Source organism: Accipiter gentilis, unplaced genomic scaffold, assembly GCF_929443795.1.
Source record: "Accipiter gentilis unplaced genomic scaffold, bAccGen1.1, whole genome shotgun sequence".
NCBI classification, from domain to species: Eukaryota; Metazoa; Chordata; class Aves; order Accipitriformes; family Accipitridae; genus Astur; species Astur gentilis.
Genome location: NW_026060989.1, coordinates 237678 through 250841, shown reverse-complemented (window position 1 = coordinate 250841; position 13164 = coordinate 237678). Strand labels below are relative to the sequence as shown.

Here is a 13164-nt window from a genome sequence, read left to right as displayed (position 1 = left end):
ACTGACTTATAGAGCAGTGGTCTCCAAACTTTTGTGCACTCCTGTGAGCAAAACAAACAAAAAAAAAAGTAATTTTTGAACACATAGTTGCGGTCTATGTCTACTTCTTTACAAGTTACGTACACATTACTGAAGTTCTAATCTTTTCTTCCCGGACCCAGTGGATTGTCTTGTGCACCCCCTGGGGTACATCCCCCTCCGACACTTTGAAGACGACTGTTGTAGAGCCTTAGAAGGCTTGGTTTCATAGCTTTTTTACTGGATGCAATATTTGATTTAGGACTAGATTGCACTCAATGCTAAGTTGCTCTGGTAATGTAGTCCGCCTGTTCCAGAGCCTACTTTTCTCCAGTGAAGTGAAACAAGGCTGTTTAATCGGGGTGAAACCTGACCGTCTGCACAGAGTACCTGAATGGTGATAAATAGTGTTTACTACGTTTTAATCTAGTAGTGTGCTCAGGCATCTTGTGTTTAGTGCTGGAAATGATCATCTCGGCATGCTTGGTAGTGGATAGGTAAATTGCAGGAGTGCTGATCTACTTTGTGAAAGGTAATGTGAGAACCCCTTCAACTGTGGTTAGAGAAAATGACTGCTGCTGACGTGGTATTTGTCACTGTCTCAAGGCAGACATGCCAGTAATAACTTGTTGAACCTGTGTGAATGGGGTGACTAACTGTGAGTCTTGAAATAAGGGGAAACGGTGAGGAATTAAGGTACTGTAATGTGTGTGGTGTTCTTTTTCTGAAGAAACGAGTGCTTTGCCTGCCTTGCTCAAGTAAGCAAGGAAAATAGCTGTGTGTACCAGACCCCTGTTCTGAGGGCACCTTGGTTATACTTCAGGGTTCGGCTTGCGGTCTAAGGCAAATGATTGAATTCTTGAGCTACCTCTGAAAGACACCTTATTTCCTGTTTAAAAACAGCTCTAGTAGGTAGTACCTCTTACCTGAACTTGTTAATTTGTTCACTTAAAAATCGTGTCAGCTACAGCTTGATGTCAGTCGCAGTTAGGTATACAACAAGGAGTTCTGGGCAGAGGGCTTAGAGCCAAATAGTTTTTAATGTGAGATGTTTTAAGTGGAGAAGGCTTATTGTATCTCACAATAAAGATGAGGAAAGTTCTGGCTGCAGTAAAAGCTGACGTTTTTGCAGTGACAGAAATGGCAGCAAACGGGGCTTAGTTTTGCATCTGGGAAAATGAAAAGCAGAAGACAAACTTGCTTCCGTTTGCTATAAGAACAAGTTTAGTTCACCAACTCTTGAATGGATTTGGGAATAGATGGCACATCTCTGTTGTTCATCAACATAAGATACTTGTGAAGAACGTACAGAGTTCTGACTGCTTTCAAGGGTAGCAGTGTTTTAGGTAGAAGGGTAAAATGCCAGTACTTCATTTAAAAGAATAGCCTTGGTGGTCATGATACATTTCTTGGGCAAGTCTCTGATGAGACTGTGTTGACTGGATCGTTTGTTTATTAAAGGAACGATATTTTTCAGTTTGGCTGGAAGAGGGTAAACTCTTTTCACAGATCAGTCTGCAAGAAGAATAGCATCTTTACTCAGGTGTAATGGAAGAGTTGTGCTTGAGCCTTTTCTAAACGGTTGTTCTCCTTGATCTTTGGGGTAAAAAGGAGCTTTGCTGCACTTCAAAATGCAGCCAGAGGTGCTGGGAATCTGCTTCTTGTTGACATTTTCATCATAGGTTATATGTTGAAGTGTTGTGTCTGACCTGTTAAGAGTACAAGTAAAACTTACTTACTGCCTCTGTCTTTGGAAACTTTGAAGCTCCAATGTCCCTGAAAACATCTCCAACTCCAGTGTGTGTGATATAAATATCTAGTATCTGCTGAGCTGAATGAAACTTACTACTTACTTACTGACTGGTTAGCATTTTTGGTATTAGCATTGTATTATAAGAAGGCAGATAACTACTGTGCTGGATACAGTCAAAAATGAGTAAATGTCTCTTGTTCTTATCAGGATTGGCCTTGTGGAATCTAAAATTCGTGTGCTGGTTGGAAACTTGGAGAGGAATGAATTTATATCTATTGCACATGTAAAGCCACAGTCTTTCCCTGGCAGCCGAGAACTTTGTAAACAGTGAGTTTCATTACTTTTCTGAACTGGAGTTTGGCCCATGTATTGTACCTCGTTTATATTCCTTCACCTCAGCTTACCTGTGAGAGATGTTCAGTTACGTAGCTACTGTTTTGTAGGTAGGAGGTCTGGCGGGCAAGGTTCTGAGCATGTAGGATCTTTTTAAAGAAGGGAGAACTTGAGGGAGGAGTTCTCGGAGAACTTGAGTATGGGCTGACTCCAATCTTTAGCTGCTGCGTACAACTAAACTGTTTTGCTTAATCCCTTCTTGAGAGTAGATGCTAGCACCCAAATAACTGGCATCTGTGCATAAATGATAGATTTGTGACTCTGTCTTTTTAGGAGTGGATATGTGTCAATGTGGTTTCTTGGAATCGTGTTTAGGAAAGTGGAGAATGCAGAAAGTGTTAACGTTGATTTAACGTGCGCTATACAGTCATTCAAGGATACAGGTAAGCCTCTATTTTGCTCTAGTCTCGTAGGGTTTCAATTTTTAATTCTAGTGCAAGTTGCTTCACAAAGTGAATTGTGCTTCCTTCTGGTATTAGCTATTAGCTATTTCTGTAGAGCGTGACACGTAGAAGATTAGCCTTAGAAACATACTATTTTGACACTTTGGCAATGTAAGTCCACCTTGAAACAGAAGTGTGTACTACAGCCCTATGTACCATATCCCATATGTGAAATAACAGTTCTGCAGATCATAGTGAACGATCAGAAAGGAACTGCGATTCCTGAAGTGGACAGTCAGATGTGAAGCCAGGAGAGAGATGCCCGTTTACTGGGTGTAGCTACACTTGTCAAAAGCAGTTGTCAGTTACTGAACTTTGGAAGTGGGAATTAACTGTATCAGGCTCTAAAAGAAGTTGTGAATGCCTGCTGACAGTATTGTTTCCAAAATAACAGTTTCTGTACGATACCATCCCAGAACTTTGAAAGGCAGTGAGTGGTCACATTGTAATGACATGCAGTCTTGCACGTCAAGCTCCGTGTTCATCTTCCTTTATTCCTTTTGACAGATGCAGAAATAAAGTCATATCGCAAGCGTTGTTAGATAATGCTAGAATAAAGGGGCTTGGGGGGGAGCAGTCATTTGAAAGTACAGGTCTTTGGTTCCAAAGTCTGTTTACTTCTTCCCAAGCTGACTGCTCTTGTGCCTTTCAGAAGTGCATGTGTGCTGTGAGGCTTATGCCTTGCTATCGTAACGACAAACTAAGGAAATCGGGTTACTCTTCAGGAGTGACGAGTGTGTTTGGACAAAAAGTTCTAAGCAGTGGACTCCTTTAAACTCTTCATCAGTGCAAACAAACATTTCTCCATGGTACGAGCATGAGCTGTGTGTTGTGTTGCTCAGACAACATGAGTAAATGCAGTAAAAGCGGACCTTCTTTTTAGCTCATGCTTTGGGATATGAGACAAGCACAGAAAAAAGGCATCAAAACGCTTGTCTGAGTTTCAGGCCAGGTGGGGTGACTTCCTCAGACTTGCACTGTTACCCGAACCGATGCTTGTCTTGTACGTTACATCCAGTGGCACTGTGTTTGAATGTTGTGGCAAATGTAAATCATGTCAACAACTTTGACAAATACCCAATGCAAACATTCCCACTGAGCTACAACACTAAATTTCCTGTTAGTTTACAGCCAGGCTAACCACCTCAATGTGCTAAAGGAAGGTATGAAGATTGAGGCAGCTCATGTGAAGAGAAAGCACCTCCACCATTTTTTGCCTGCAGAAACCTTACCGAAAAGAAAGAAGGTATATTAAAAATTGGGCTCTTCTGGCAATATTTTTTTTTTCCTTTAATAATTACTTGAAGACTTCATTATTTTGATGTTGTTGTTTCAGCAAAGCATGCCAGGTACTAGTCAAAATGCTGGTGGGCTTCAGCGCAAAAGGACTTCTTCAGATGGAAGCTGTTTGGACAGTTCCAGAGACACGGGCTCCAGAACACCGGAAAATTCCTCTTCACCACATAAGATTGCTAAAGTGGACACCTCTCCAGCCGAGAGAGAAAGGTTAGCACCATAACCTTAAAGCTGTGAAGAAGCTGCTTTTTAACTGACTCGCGATGGGAATGAGGTCTGGGATTTCTTGTTTGAATCTGTGTTGTTCATAAGCACGTGGAGGGCTCTAATGGCTTCAGGAAGAAAGCTGTCATCTCCTTTGGGCACGTGGGGGGAGGCAGGTTAAAGAAATCCTTGAAAAAATGAATTTAATATCCATGAAGACATGTCGGAAGAAAGGAGAAGTGGATACCGGAGGAATTATTTGGTCTTGAATGTAGATCTCCTTGGGTTAGTGTGTAACTTGAAGCCGGAGTGCTTTCCATGTAGGTGATTTTGTTCTTTCTAACAAAAAGTATGGTTAATGCCAAGCAGTATGATGTTCTAACGAAGTGCTGATCTTGATCACAGCAACACTAGAGCTGCTGCTGCCTTGGTGCAGCAGTATGAGAACTCGGGCAGTAAAAGTGTGTGTCACTTCCTGGGAGGTCTGCTTGTTCATAAGCTACTTCAGCCCAGGAGGAATATGTAATCTTGAGAGTAATAGCCCAAGAGTACCAAATGTGTAATGCCTGCTGTGTTCAGACCATTTGGTACTGGAGGAGTGGCATTAAAACTAAAATAAAATGGGATGCCCGTATGGGTAGAGCAGATCCATTCATGGAAAGCAGTACAGAGTGCTGGAGGTACTAAGCTGGAAGACAGTGCAAGTACATAGAGACTGACTAAAGACAACGCTGAAGTTTAAATTTGCGGTCTGAAGTTCAGCGGTCAAAATGAAGATCTCGTGCTAGATTGCCTGGGAGTTTGTTGTTTGGTAGAGCTGTGACAATGAGCTAAGAAGACAGACATTTGTCTTGCATGGGCTTTCTGGAAAGGAAATGTATAGTATTTTACAAACGAGCTTTTTATAACTCTAGCATCTGACTCTTACAGAAATGCTGCGTACCAGAAATCTAACGGTGCTAACCAGAGAGAGAAGCTACCTCGTGTAGCTGAGCCATCAGTGTCTAAGGGACTCTCCATTCCTGTTACTGATTCAAGTATGTATTGACGTGGTGGGTGGAATGCAGTCTTTAATTTCACGGCTGAACTCTAGAAGCGCGGTGTCTCTTACAGAAGTGGAGGCTACAGTTGCAATAAGAACATTGGGACCTCCAGTTGGTAGCACCATTCCAGGACGTAACACAGTTTCTCAACCAGGAGGACGTTTTGTCCAAGGACAGCATGAATTAAGTGGGACTGGAATTACAGATCCTAAGAACAGTGCACCTAAACGACCTTATTCAGTGACCACTGAAGGACCTCATTCACCTCCATCAGAAGAACGCCCCAAAACACTAGCAGATGGAGAAAAGGTAAGGAAGGGGGGCTAGGCCAGGGAGGGTTTGAAGTAGAATTAATTCTTGATGTACAATGCATGACATAACCGAGAAGAAATGCATATATACATCCCCAATGGATTCAGGAATCTAAATTTAAGCATAATGCTAGTTTTACTAGGATGTAGGTGTGAGAAATTGTCTTGAACGGACTGTATAGCTATTAAACAATTTTTTTCCCCCGAGATCTGGCACTAGTGACTGGTTTTGGTCTGGTGGCAGGCTCTCTAAATACTACTGTACTTGTATATTACTGCACTGACCCATTGCTCAATGAACTGGAAACAGTTCTTCATTCAGAAAAAACCCAAATCTCAAAAGGAAGAGGACATGAATGTTATAAATGTAGACGTATGAGCTAATCTTGTTCTGGCAGATGATTTTCGAATGCCTCTTGATAGTTTTGCTGCTTTAGAAATCAGCAGCCTACTCAACAGGTTGTCCACTGCTGAAACGACCGTGTGGAGTTGCTTGTTAAATCTGGGTTTTGTGGGAGCTTTTGATTAATGCTTGATTTGTTTTCTTGCTATACATAACTCTCCTTAAACAGCTGTTTGTGTGGCTTGACCTCTGATTTGAGGCAAAGAACAACTAGAAAAAACTCCATTTTGACACTTGTAAAGAATCAGCTTGCAGAACTGTTACCTACTATTGAATACTTCAGGTACAGATTTCAAGGTTTGGGTAGTACGACTTCTTGCGAGGCTTGAGATTCCTGTGCGGTAAGGGGAGTGTTGTCTAAATGTTGTTTTAAGAATGGCCACTAACACAGTTAATGTGTTGACTGGAAGCTGTACTCAAATATGAAGGTAACTTCAGTATAGCAATTATTTTGAGTCTGTGTATTCTGTTCTTCTAGTTAACTGGCCAGGATTCAGCATTCAAAGGTGGCGGCAGTCCAGAAGATGTCAGCAGCAGATCTACAGACAATGTAATTAGGAAGGGGTTTTACTCAGTGGGCTAACTGAAAAGCTGAATGGACTCTGCTAGTGCCTAGACTACCTCACATCAGTACTCTACGCGTTTATTGATGTAAACAAAAATATGCTTTTTAGTTTAACTTCTTTCAGCCTTCATTTCCCAAATATGTTCTTGTAAGAGTTATCCCTATTAGTCTTTTTAGAAGTCTTGACTGTCACTAGCTGAAACAGCTTTGGAAAAGCCACAAAAACCAAGCTGCCCTGTGACTTGGATTCAGAATGTAGGTAAACAGGTTAACTAGTTACTGCAACCACATTGTGGTGTCAAGTGTGTCTGAACGTGCTTGTATTCATTTGTGCTTTCCTAGTGCATGTGCATATATTGTTCTTCTCCTAAACTATTTTCCCGGTTGGCACATACACTCCTGGGCATCTATCAGAATGGTGCTCAGCTTCCTCAGCTAGCAGCTGTCCCCTGCCTAACACGGCCACGCGCTACACAAGTATTGCCTCCCATGGAGGCCCATAAATAATTGTGGTATTGAAGACAACGCAGCAGAGGATGCTACCAAGGTATGGAGATGATAGACGTGTCCCATGCCGTTGTATCTGATTTTTGTCTTGAGACTGCTCCAGCATGAGACTTGAGGGCTTTTTTTGTTGTCGCTGGGTAGGAAAGCTAAACTCGGAACACACAGCTGAAGATGTACTTAAACATTGCAATAGCCAAGGCTGTTGTGGCACTGCTACCCACCTGCAAGGGAGAGTCTTGAAAGGAATTGGCATGCAGAGAGTGTTTTCAGATAAACCCTGAAAGCTGTTCTACGTGGTTACATGAAAACTTGTAGTAGTCTGAAGTTCCGATTCTGTAAACTGGTAACACTGCTTACCCAGTTAAGTGCATGAGGGTTTTTTGAGGGGTGGGGAGAAATTCTGATCCCGTGAAACAAATGTTGTGCTCTCTCTCTATTGTAACTTCTTTATAACTTGGTGTTTTTGTAAATGAAGTTGTATGTTTTTCCAGAGAATTTTCGTATGTACTGTAAAATACTGTCTTCCAAAAAGATTTTTTTTTAATTCTTATTAATTTTTTTTAATGCACGTGGGATCTGCTTAAAAACCCCAAACAAGTAAACCAAATGTAAGGCAGGCAGGGCAGTGCCAGAAAAAGTATGTTCTACAAAATGATGATGTCATGGTAGAGTAAATTTGAGGAGACTAGGAACACTGCTTTCCTGCTTCTAGTATTTCCAGGTTTTGAATTAACACCCTCTGAATAGTGCAGCTTGCAAACTGCGCTGACAGCTGAAGTCCCATTTTGCTGTGCGGACAACAGATACCCCTGACTTCTTTTAAAATTAGTTGCTTGGCTTAAACCGCAATTCTGAGCTCTGATCATTTTAAGCATCCACCTCAAACCCTAGTGACAAGACCGAAGGGGCATGTAGCTACCTTGCACGGTCTTCATTCTCCAGCATTCCCCCTACTGCTGGTATTCCAAACTTGTGGAGAAAGCATGACCATGACCGTATACTTACCTTTTTTCCTTATTACCTCTGGTTTCCAGCTTGCTTCAAGTGCAATTCATCTCTTAGAAAATGTGCCTTAGTGGGTTTGAGAGGTCTTACTCCTCCTTCTCCCCTCGAAAAAAACCCCAAAACTTAAGAGTGCAAGGCTTAGGTTTACTCACAGGTTAAAATTAAGAAAGAGAACCTATGTTACTTCAGTGGCTTTTAGCAGAGCTACACCCTGAGTTTATAAAATGGTTACCTTGGTTTTGTGACCTGGGTTAAAACCATGGTCTTTCAATACTGTCAAGTCTGTGTACTAGTTACAGTAGGTATACAACTTCAGCACTTGTGTAAATAAAACTCCATCGTTAATTTGAAGGAATTAAAGCTGAAGTAGGTGATGAGATAAACGGCAAAGCAACTATGAAAAGTGTTTTGTAATGGTCTACAAGCCTGTAATATTACCATGCTTTTAAACAAATTCTTCCACTTGACCTGTTAAAGGCTGTTGTGCCCTTAACCTCTAGTCAGCACATGCATTTCTGCAGCTGGTCTCAAACTAACCTAGCTAATTGATATCAAAGTATATGCCTGTACATGGATTTATTTTTTTTAACTCTTGCTTTGCAGAATTATCTTCTAATTGTGCTTTGTTGTTGTTGTTTCCCCCCCCACACTCTTAGGGTGTTAAGAAGAAGTTTAGGAAGAAGTCAGGTTACTAGTTTCCTGGACTTGATCCAGCATGGGTCAGATTACACGCTTTATTTTAATGTACCCTGACTCAGCGCTTGGCCGCGTGCAGAGAGATGTTGCTGTTCTGGAGTTTCCCTGGCTATTGCAGAGGTTGGATGCTGCCCCAGCACTATGCAGATTAGATTACAGCTGTTTTAAATAAAGTTCAAACTGCACCAGTTCAACTGAAGTGTTTTCCTTTGTTTATGGAGCAAGTCTTCTGTCAAAGTGATTGAAAGGCAAGTTCCTCATGCATAAAGACTCCTCTCCCTACAATACTCAGAAGGAAGCAGCCCAAGCTAGAGACAGTATTGCCAAGCGTGGTTCCTGTCCTTTAGGGTGAATCCCTCCAGCAGGCTTTTCTATGCTCTGGGAAACATCTGCGGTTATAACTTTGCAGCTGCTGTTGGCTCTAGCAGTCCTGTCTGAATCTGGTCCAGCGCAGGTCACCAAGAGTCAGTGCTAGAAGCAGCGCTTCTTAGCTGTTAGCAATTGCATCATCACATCGCTTCCTGGCATAGTGTCTTATCGCTGATCATCTGGGGACAGAGGTTTTTATTCATTTGCCAGATGGAGCTGGTAGTAGGGCAAGTTCTTTCTGGAATACCTGAAGGAGAGAAAAGCTGTATGTGGCCTTCTTTCTCATTTTTGTTTTTACTGAAAAGCAAAGCAATCGGTGCTAGCTTTGCAAGATCCTCAGGGTTATCGACAAACCCCAGGTAAGTAAATGCCTAAACTAAAACAAACCCCAGTAACAAATGCATTGTTTTCTCTTGCTTCTGCCACAATACATCCCCCTAAGACCCTAAACCCAATACTGAATGTATTTAATTGTGATTGTGCTGAACACAAGATGACCAGAGCCAGAAAATACCTTGGACTTGAAGGTGAGGGAGGCTCCTTGATGCCAGACTTCCTGCAAACTTTGCTGTTTTCTGTCTGCTTTCTTAGCTGGTTGCTGTGTGTGTGGCTTGGAGGTCCAGCTGGAGGGGGTGAGGGATGCATGATCAGTCTCCTTAAAGAGGAGCAGCTCCGCGTTGAGACTGTGTACGGTTAGTAACTTTGAGCAAGACGTTCCATTGCAGGAATTAACGTCTCCTGTGGTTTTACTTGTTAGGTCTAAGCAAAGAAGTGGTTCATGTGAAGTCGCCTCCGCTTCTGCTACTGCAGTGGGTTGGTGTAACTTCTTGCTACTGCTTCTGCAACTGCAGAAACTAGAGAGAGCAAGTAATAGAGGGGTTGGGGGGTCCAGCCGCAGCCCCCTGCTTCCTGGCCAGCTCTGCTGTTGCTCTGCCTTTCGTCGAGTGCTGCGGGGCCAGGTTGGACTAAGCAGAGTCCAGTGGGGTGTTTTCCGAGAAGGAGGCGAGGGGTGGGCTGTTGAGCACTGCCTGCTGCCTCCTAGCATGCTGGTCAGCATGGACTCCCTCCCCTTCCCTGTGCCTGAGGGTTTCTTCAGCCACCATCTACCCCTGGGGTGCCCAGCTCCGAGCGTGGCCCGAGTATGACTACCTGTGGTCGGTAGTCGGTTTGTTTCGTGTTTCCAGGTTTTCTTCCTTGGAATCATGTTGTCCACAAAGAAATGTCATTATCCATCCCATTTCTAATTCAGTATCTACCGATCTAGTGTGACCCAGAGCCTGTGTGAAGGAGGAGCCGCCCCAAAGGATCCTGCAGCGACCTGTTTGTCCACAATCCTTTCTCCGAGTCCACTTCTGGAACTGCAGGGGCAGTGCTTGTGTGCAGAGTCCCGGAACAGCAGCACTGCCAGGGAGCCCCAGCGCCTGCTGTGTCCAGAGCTGCTCTTTCCACCGCCACACTCTCCTCCTGAGCCCTTCTGGTGTTGTAAGGCCGGAGTGCTCCAGCAGCTTGGCCACAGTTCTCCCGTGTGGCCATCCTGTGACAGCAGGCAGGGGAAGGCACTGGGCACTGCTGGGACAGAGCTCGCCATGCTCCAGAGCAGCATTTGCGTCATGGAAGGAGACCCCCTCAGGGCAGTGCCTTAAGGCTTAGGTCTTCTTCCAAAGTTTCTCTCAAGAACATGCAGGCTCTGGCCATGTCCACCAAAAATTACCCTGTCCCGTATTTTTAAGCTGCTTTTTAAGCTCCAGACTAGCTGAACGAGAAGACATCCACTGTACATTTAATTGAGAAAGATGTACGCAAGACGCACCAGCTGGGGACTGATGCTGCCAGCAGGTTCAGCACCCCAGGGGAAGAGGAGGGCAGCCACCCTCTCTGGCTGGAAGCCTGTCGGGGCTTCAGCGTTTCAGCTTTGGTGGCCCCAGGCTGCTGCGGAGCCGTAGTCCAGTCTCTAGGGCTGCAGGGACCCATGCCAGGGGCTGTGTGGAGGGAGCTGGGCAGGGGCAGGGCTGCAGGAGGTGATTGCAGGGCTCTGACCCCAAGCAGAGTGGCTGCAGCACTCGCGTTTGACCCCCAAACCTTGCCTCATCAGTGCCTTTACGGTAGCTGGAGATCCTCATACTTACACATGAGGAGTTGCAGGCGTGATCTGTACCAGCAGTGGCTTAGGAACCCGGACCGGGGCTAAGCCCCAGCAAGAGCCTTTGCACAGAGCTGTTGCTCTGCAGCTCCCCGGCTTGCCTCCCAAAACTCCTCATCCAGCAAAACCTCCCACGCTTATGCGGAGCTTTGATTCTCGGGGCTCCGCTGTTCCTCTTGCTGATGCTAATGCCCTTGGTGGCATCAGTTCCCATAATCACGGATTGCTATGTAAAATATTTATTGCAGGACTGATCCTTCTGAGATTGTTATCCTGGATGAAATGTCACAAATGACCGTATGGAAGGCTCTCACTTTGAAGACAGAAACCCTTTGAATCCAGGGAGGAAAAAGGTAAAGGATTGCACGTGAACGTGACCGTGCTCCTCTGCAAGCGACGGCGCACACCTACGCTTTTCACACGCTTTGGCCGGCAAGGCTGAGCAAACGGCCTGTCCCTGGGAACAGGCAGGGAGGACCGTGGCATGCAAACCAGCTCCTCTCTGCTGGGGTGGTCCCCCAAACAGGGCTGAATGAGCAGCAGCTGGCAGGTCTTCCACTGATGATGCTCTCCCTCTTTTTCTCTTCCCTTCGCCTTTCCCCACTCCCGCTTTTCCCGTTTAGGAATCTTGACTTTGAAGGAGAGGAGTGAGAGCGTGACTCGGGGATGTGCCAACGCAGACAGAGGGAGAAAGTGCTTTGTTTCAGTTGGAGGATTCCCATTAAAGCCATGCAGATGTTTTCAGTTATCCTTGGTGTGCTTCAGGCATTCAGTATCTCTAGACCAGCAAGCTGAGGGGAACGTCACAGTCACGGGGAGTTTGGTGGTGTTAAGTCTGTGTGCGTACATGCGTGTGGGGGGGTGTGGGTTTGTAGTGGTAGAGGGACTGCTATGGCTTTATCATTCAGTGCTCTTCTTTTAATACCTAATTCCTCCTCTTTTTTTTCCTCTTTTTTTCAAATGTAAACTGGGAATGTCCAAAATAATTTTCTGTTATATTTGATGCATTCTCCACTTTCTTCTTCATCATGACCAGGTTTTTGGTGTGGTTTGGGGTCCTGGCTTTAATTCACTCTTATGTCTCTTACTGGTACGAGAGGGATGCCCTCTGCGGCAGGGCAGCATAGAGAGCGTCCGAGCAGTTGGCCTAAGGTGAAAGAAAAGCATTTGCTCCCTGCGCTCCAGTTTTACCTCTCTTGGTTGGTTTGGTTTTGGGTTTGTTTTTTTTGCTTTGGCTCTGCCATCAGCCTGGGAGCTGCAAAATGCAGAACTGCCACCTTCTTGTCCCCTGGCTGTAAACTGCATCTAAGGGAGCACTTCAGGTATTTCATTTTGCGTACACCGTATGGTCACAGGAGCGGCCAGATGAGACCTGGGGCTCTGTGTCCCTGGGCTGCTCCCTCTGTTGTTCCTCCACTTTCCTTCTGTATTGGATCTGGCTGAGTTGGAGTTCCTTTACCCCACAGCAGCCCTCGTAGTGCTGTGCTCTGTACTGGTAGCTAGAAAGCTGTTGATAACACAGCAGTGTTTTGGCCATGGCAGACAGCCAGAGCACACCCAGACACCCAGGCGTCTTCCACGTGGAGGCCACTTCCCACCTCGGCTGGCCAACGCAACGCTCTGCCTACCTTCTTCAAGGACGTCAGCCGTTTGATGCTGACGAAGCCCATCTTGTTCTTCTGGACATGTTTCAGGACGAAAGCATCCTTGGCCAGGTTCTTGTCAGAGAGGTGGAATTCCACCCTGGACACAACCCTCCTGGCCAGCTGCCGGTCAGGGACAGAGTAGCTGCAGTCCAAGAGATCAGCCCCCAGAACATCGCTCGCATCGCAGAAGCTCCCGGCAAAGCAGCAGGGACACGGGTGTGACTTGGTGGCCTTTGGGATGTGCAGCACTGCCCGGTCCCAGCCACAGCGGTCGGTGCAGATGGCAGAGTCTTGAGGAGCGGGGTGGCTCAGCTGCGCTCTGAAATGAAACGGAGTTTTATGCTTTTAGAAGCGCGCTTGCCTTCACGCCCC

At 45.3% G+C, this 13164-nt stretch overlaps 1 protein-coding gene and 1 long non-coding RNA gene across 28 annotated transcripts in view; both read left to right on the top strand.

The window, feature by feature from the left end:
• LOC126037256 (uncharacterized protein DKFZp434B061-like) overlaps window positions 1–13164 on the top strand; it is a 306771-nt gene that overhangs the window by 57129 nt on the left and 236478 nt on the right. The window lies entirely within an intron of this gene.
• On the top strand, window positions 4028–6805 carry LOC126037258 (uncharacterized). The gene is made up of 4 exons (XR_007505575.1): window positions 4028–4113; window positions 5038–5144; window positions 5221–5459; window positions 6343–6805. It is a non-coding gene; the product is annotated as an uncharacterized LOC126037258 (long non-coding RNA).